General features: G+C 36.8%; 1 non-coding gene across 1 annotated transcript; it reads left to right on the top strand.

The window, feature by feature from the left end:
- Window positions 1–223: 223 nt before the first annotated feature.
- On the top strand, window positions 224–330 carry LOC132280571 (small nucleolar RNA R71). Its single transcript, XR_009471604.1, has one exon. It is a non-coding gene; the product is annotated as a small nucleolar RNA R71 (small nucleolar RNA).
- Window positions 331–5,912: the final 5,582 nt, after the last annotated feature.

The raw sequence follows: 5,912 nt of genomic DNA, 5'->3' as shown, positions 1-5,912 counted from the left end.
ATGGTCAACTTGATGTAAGCCAACACTCTTCCTTCCATTTGAATTCCTACCATTCTTAGAAGATAAAGTTCGATGCAAATAATTTTCACTCATGCTCTCATAAAGATGCCACACGTCATCCTCATGCCTATCAATGTAAGAGCCACCCATGGAAACATCAACCATGCCCTTGTAATTATCGGATAAATTCTTAAAGAAATATTGAACTAATTGCCATTTGGGCATGTCATGATGTGGACACTTCCTAAGCAATTTATTGAATCTTTCCCATGCCTCATGGAATGTTTCCCCATCCCCATGTAAAAACTCTCGAATTAAGGTTCTCATGGCATTGGTCGTAGAAACCAGATCGTACTTCTTCAAGAACTCTTGTTGCATTTCTGCCCAAGAAGTTATTGAAAAAGTCCTAAGATTGTTAAACCAATATTTTGCCTTGTCTTTAAGGTGAATGGAAAAATTTTAAGTCTTAAGACCTCTTCCTGTATGTCCGTGTATCTCACGGTGGAACATACTTCAAGAAACTCATCCAAATGCTTGTAAGGTTCTTCACTTGGAAGTCCATGATAGTTAGGAAGCATTTGAATGGTTTGTGGTTTGATTTCATAGAGGTGTGCTCTAAACGGTGGCAATTGAATGCATGTGGGTGCATTATATTCATTAAGCACATAGTGATCTCTTAAAGCAAAAGGAGGGTTAACAATTGGAGGTGCAACATAAGCACCTTGATTGCCTTGAACTATAGGAGGTTGTGGAGAAAACATTGGCCTAGGCATTCCCAATGGAACTTGGCTTTGTTGTTGTGATGGGTGAATGAATGGCCTCAGCATGCCTAATGGTACTTGCATGTTATCATGATGCACATTAGGGTGGAGGATACCTTGTTGGTCTATGTGACCAAGGTCCTCCACATGGTCCTCATTATGTACTTCCATTGTAGAAGTAGAATGATTAAAATTACCCCTTCCCCTAGGTGTACGAACAATGGATTCTAAATTCAAATTAAGAGGGACAAGAGTAGGATTTAATGACCTTCGACCATGCATCCACAAGCAAAACACAAACAAGTAACAAACAATCAATAATCACTTAACCTTTTTAACAATCAACAAACTTCCTCCACATACAATGATCCCATACTCCCATGTTATCAACAATATGCAAAGAACAATAAAATTGCCTCCACGTGGCCTCACGATTTATCTAAGAATTGAAATAGAAGCCTCCACGCAGGCTGACGATTTAATTAGAGATTGAGTTAAGAAAGAGCTCACAAAGGGTCCCTTAGCACTTCAATTCAATTTTCAATTTTAGCCTTGCAATTTTTTTTAGATTTTAGCTTTTTCCTTGCTTTTGCTTAGCTCCTTGCTTAAAATGCTCATTTGCTCACCTTCTAGCTCAATGCACCTAGTCAAACAAGAACCAACACAATAAGTAACCAAAATGAAAATGAAAATAAAGTACAGACACGATCAAAAGAGTACTAATTCCAAATTGATTCCACAAATATGACATTACCTTCAATCAATCCCCAGCAACGGTGCCAAAAACTTGGTGTGCCATGAGACCAAAGCTTGCAAAGTGGACTAAGATGAGTGTGGCCAAGTTTTACATTTATAATTTGCCACTACTACCTTTCACTAAAAATATAGTTAAGGCGAGTAGGGATCGTCCCAAGGGATTGGTGGGTCATATTAGGTTGTGGAATCGAGATTAGGGTTAGTAGGTCGAGTGATCAAAAGATTGGTTGGTGATTGAATTATACTAAGATGTAATTTAAACTAAAGTAAACAATTAAATGCAATAGAGAGAAATAAAAGAGAGAGAGATCTTGGGGTTTAGAAATCACCACTAATCATAGCTTTTCTACTCCCTTAATGAATGATTAATGAGGAGGAAAACATGTATTACAACAATAGTGTATGTGTGTGGTTGTTTCAACAAGCATGGATGACTAATTAAGTATATATTGTCTAAGAAACATAGTGGATAGCACAATATATCAAACTAAGCCATTAATCCTTTCTTTAAGCTCACAATCCAAACACATCACCAGGTTAGAGACATATGCTACTTGTTTTCATAAGTATGGAACATCAAACAACAAGTATGGATTGTCCTCCCATTTAATATTTAAACTACAACTAAACTACAATTAAGCTATTGACATGAAATTAAACTAATTAAACAGAGGGAGAGGCACAATCCATCAAGAAATGAGTATCAACCATCAAATAAACCACAAAAGCATTCTATTAAGCACTATATCTTGACAATCTCTAGATCTATAGCATTAATACACATAGACATGCATTAACAATACAAGAAATAGAGATAAACACATGAACATCTATTCTAGCATATATAGACATATGGATAGAATGAAATGGTCCCTTAGAAGAATTAAACCACACAAATCATTGAATAAACAAGATCTATGTATATAAATATGTCAAAACATGTATTACAACACAAATCCCCTCAAAAATACATAAATCAAGATGTAGAAAGCATGCTTAGGGCTAACTCTAGCCCAAAGAAGATGTCTAGCCACTCATAAATGGTGTCCTCCAACCCTCAAGGGCTAACTCCATTGTAGAAATTGCTCCTCTTCGTGGTTGATGGAAGAACTCTGAGCTTGTGTCTCTAACCTCCTCTCTAAGAATATGTTATACAATATTTAAGTTATGTCAAGTATGCTCTCAAGAATGGCTCATATTCCTTATATAGGTTGGTTAAAATGTCACACCCAATAGTTTGGGCTCGCACATCAATATTCCTCCAATGATTGCACCATGAGCCAACCTTTAATGAGCTGGATTTTGTCTTTTTTCGGGCTTGAGGAAGTTCGATCGATCGAACTTGTGGTGAGATCGATAGAACATGGCTGAGATCTATCAAACTTTGGCTGGATCGATACTCCCATGGCGGCGCCTTTTTGGATAAGGACAGATCTGAAATATTTTGGGGAAAGAGACAAAAGTGGTTGGTGGAGTGGTATAACAGGATAAGATGGAATCTTTTCGATCGATCTGAGAATTGTTAGATTGTTCGATCTTTGTGGGATCTTTGGATAAGGACAAAAGAGCTTGGATCCATCTTGAAATGTCTAGATTGATGAACTTTCGATCGATCAAAATATACTTGTGATCGATCAAACCTGCTAAATTCCATACTTTGCTTCAATCTGCTTCCACTTTGCTCATTTCTTCCATCCAGCTTGAGTTAGCTTCTTTTAAGCTCTTATTTCGCTGAATTAGCTTATTTTGGGGATAAGCACCTAAAAAGGGCAATAACACGAAATTAGTCTAAAACGGAAAAGTAAGATAGATGAAGGTCCTAGAATACCTAAGCTTAAGGGGTTTAAATGCGCACTTTTTAGCGCTCATCAAATTATTCTTTAAACATCCCTAAAGTTACACTAGAGATAAATAGAGCACAGATCTCAGAGAGAGGTGTAAAACAAGAACTTGCCTTAAATTTTCGGATCGAAAGTTAAACTTCTTCTTCCTTGACCTTCTTCTCTAATGGTTATTCTCCTCCTTCTTCCTCCTTTTCTCTCTAACTCTCTTTTTCTCTAGGTTTCTCTTTCTAAACCCATTCTCTAGGTATATACATATATATAGATAAAATATACTACCTATTCTTCAAAACCTAACCCACGTTTGACAATTCACAAACTAGGTAACTAATTTAATAAAGCATTATTTTTAATGAAAAAATAAGGATACATATATACACCTTATTATATATATATATATATATATATATATATATATACTAATCCCCATGGGTCACTATCCAACCCATTAAGATCCTACTCAAATAGTCTAAGACCCATTTAGGTGGTCCATGGGCTATAACCCAAATCCATATAAAATAAAATAAAATGAAAATAAACCCCTTAATTCATACAATTACTTATAACTAATTATACAACATATAAGCCAAAAATTCTTAATAGGCAATTAATTAATATAACAATTACACATTTAAATCAAAATAAACCATTTAAACATATAATTAAATTAAACAAATAATTTAAATAAAACATAAGCAGTTAGCCAATTAAATCAATTAATCATACAAAACGCAATAAAACAAATAAATAAATATCGACACTATCCTTCTAAAATTAAGGGTATTACATTCTCCCCCCCTAACAAAAGGAATTCCGTCCTCGGAATTCACCCTTACTTTCGTCCATTAAATCTAGAAACTGTGAGCGAATTATATCTTCCTCGTTCCCAAGTAGACTCAGCCTCATTATTATGACTTCACTGGACACACACTAAAGGGATGACCTTATTGCAAAGAATCTGATCCCTACAGTTTACAATACGACATGGTGGTTCCACATAGGTTGCATCCGGCTGTAACTCAATCTCACTAACATCAATACATTGAAAATAATCTTCATCTCGTAGAAATTTCCATAACATGGAAACATGAAACACATTGTGGACCTAATGTACATGGTCCGGAAGTGCTAACAGATAAGCTACATCTCCAACTTGATCTGTAATCATGAAAGGACCGACGAAACGCAGTGACAACTTCCCTTTCTTTCCAAAGCCCATTAATCCCTTTATAGGAGACACTTTGAGTAGAACCTGATCTACCACCTGAAACTCCAATACATGAGTACAACGATCTTCATAACTCTTCTGCCTACTCTAGGTAGTGCACATACGATCCTTAATAAGAGCAATCTTCTCAGAGGTTTCCTTAACGAACTCAGGACCCAAAAATCAGCTCTCTCTAACCTCTATCCAACAAATAGGAGATCTACAAGGTCAGCCATATAGTGCCTCAAATGGTGCCATACCAATAGTCTTTAGAAATCTATTGTTATATGCAAACTCCATAAGTGGCAAATACTCCTCCCAATGGCCCTTAAAGTTAAGGGCACAAGAACGAAATATATCCTCTATAATCTGATTAACCCTCTCGGTTTGTCCATCAGTCTGAGGATGGTAAGCAATGCTAAGATACGGCTCTGTACCCAAAGCCTACTGAAAACTCTCCCAAAATCCTAACACAAGACTTGAATCTCCATATGATATAATAGATAACAGTATGCCATGCAACTTTATAATATCTATAATGCAAAGTCTCGCCAACAATTTTGAAGTCTAATCAGTGTGAATAGGTAAAAAACTGAGCCGATTTGGTCAACCTATCAATGATGACCCAAATAGAATTGTGATCCTTAAATGAATTAGGCAATCCCTCCACAAAATCAATAGAAATGCTCTCCTATTTCCACTATGGTATAGGTAGTGGCTGTAGAGAACCTGGTAGTCTCTGATGATCAATCTTGACCATCTGGCAAGTACTACACTTAGAGACAAAAATAGCATTGTCCTTCTTCATACTTGCCCACCAAAACGGCCACTTCATATCCTGATACATTTCGTCCCCTCTTGGATGAACAGAAAACTCAAAACGGTGAGTCTCGGTCATTACATCCTTCCTCAACTCATTAGCAGTAGGTACTACTAACCACCCCTTGTACCTCAAGCCTCCATCAGTCCTAATATGATAGAATGGAACATCCCCAGAAGCTATCTTTGTAACCTTGTCGATGCACTACTGATCTGTGAGTTGTGCCTTCAATACCTTGTGAATGATCAAAGGTGTAACTACCATGCACGCCATAAAAGCATCGGACAACTCATCAACTGTCTTCAAAGTATTCCACTCAGCGGCAAATAATGCAGAAAGACTCACAGAGGGTTGGCGATTGAGTGTATCTGCCTCTACATTCGCTTTCCCTAGATGGTACTGTATAGAGAAATGATAGTCTTTCACAAACTCTAACCATTTGCGCTGTCTCATATTCAGCTCCCGCTGAGTGAACAAATACTGCAGACTCTTGTGATCACTAAATAATCTAAAGAATTCTCCCAACA

Source organism: Cornus florida, unplaced genomic scaffold (assembly GCF_030987335.1).
Source record: "Cornus florida cultivar Cherokee Brave unplaced genomic scaffold, ASM3098733v1 CherokeeBrave_3.0.0_Hap2_Chr10, whole genome shotgun sequence".
NCBI lineage: Eukaryota > Viridiplantae > Streptophyta > Magnoliopsida > Cornales > Cornaceae > Cornus > Cornus florida.
Note: the sequence above shows the minus strand (reverse complement) of the source record. Positions and strands in the feature narration are given on the sequence as shown.